A 1,522-nucleotide genomic window follows, 5' to 3' on the forward strand; every position below is an offset into this window, starting at 1 on the left:
GACGGTGGGCGGTGACAGTGGGCGGTTCGAGGACGCTGTGTTCCGGCTGGTCTGGTGCGCTCCAGCTGCTGTACTCCGGCGTCCCTGTAAAAGGCAGGACCCAACACCAAGCAAGTTTTGAGACAGAGACCTGGGATCAGGGAAGCACTGAAGAACCAATGGGGATGACCTTAGCTGAGACTCATTACATTGAGGATATGGAACCTGAAGAGGCCACATTCTGTAGCCAGATAGGAACCCCAGTAGAGTCATAGAGATACCAACCCACCCACAAAACGTTCAACTTCAAATTAATCCTGTCTACAAGTAATGCAGGCACAGGAGGAGGAAGCAGAGACTGAAGAAATGGCCAACCAATAACCAGCCCAGACCACCTTGAGACTAATCCCATGGGCAAGCACCAATTCCCCATTACTACTAGTGATACTCCTAATGATACTTGCAGACAGCAGCATGTTGTCCTCTCAGAGGCTCCTCCTAGCAGCTGACTCAGACAGATGCATATACCCATAGTGAAACAGTAGACGGAACTTGGGGACTTTTATAGAAGAATAGGAAGAAGGGTTGTGAATCCTGAAGGGGATAGGAACTCTACATAAAGACCAACAGAGTAAACTAACCTGAAATAAATAAATAAATAGATAGATAGATAGATAGATAGATAAATTTAATTAAATAAAAAAGATGTATAGCACCGTATATGCAATTTACATGGGAAAAATGAAACAGAGTCACCATAAAAAGTTAAGCAATGTTGGCAAAGGGAACACAGGATTCCTCGGACATAGCTGCCTTAGAACTGATAAAGTCAGCTCAGGGGGAAGAGTTGAGTTCTTAGAAACTAAGACCTTGACTCTTTCAATTCCCTGGCCCTAGCTCCAGACCAGACCTTGCCAAGTCTGCCCCTTAGCAAGGACACAAAAATAATGCACCCATTGTCCTTTTCCTTTACCGGGTCTCTGAGAAAGTCTTGAATTTGCCAGCCTTCCAACAACCAGACCACAGTTGCCCCCCGTAGAGCACAACTCCAATCAAATCATAAAGGGCTGGTTTACCCTGGAATAGTCATGCTATTGTTATGCTAGTGGGGACACCTTGCCTGGCAGGTTGGTAGTATATCATGCAGCATCCCTCACAGAGGAGACCAGTGATGTTGTTTCTCTCTAAGATGCATGTGCTGCATATTCTGGAACTGGCGCTACATATGCTAGCCAGAGTGAGGACGTTTCCCAGTGAGTTTGATATGGACTTCTCTGTGATATGCAACCAAACTGTGGTGCCATCAGCAAGAGGGTGGGCAATGAGAAGATTTCATTTAATAGCTCATGTCTCCATTGTCATATATGCAGAACTCCTTTGTCCAACCCACTCTCTCTTTTTTGAGAGAGAACCTTATATGTAGTTATGGATAGCCTGGATTTACTGTATAGACCATGATGCTTGCCTTGATCTCACAGAGTTCTACAAATTGTCTTCTTCCTCTTCCTCTTCCTCCTCCTCCTCTTCCTCCTCCTCCTCCTCC

The sequence above is a fragment of the Mus pahari genome, chromosome 9 (genome assembly GCF_900095145.1).
Source record: "Mus pahari chromosome 9, PAHARI_EIJ_v1.1, whole genome shotgun sequence".
In the NCBI taxonomy this organism is placed as follows: domain Eukaryota; kingdom Metazoa; phylum Chordata; class Mammalia; order Rodentia; family Muridae; genus Mus; species Mus pahari.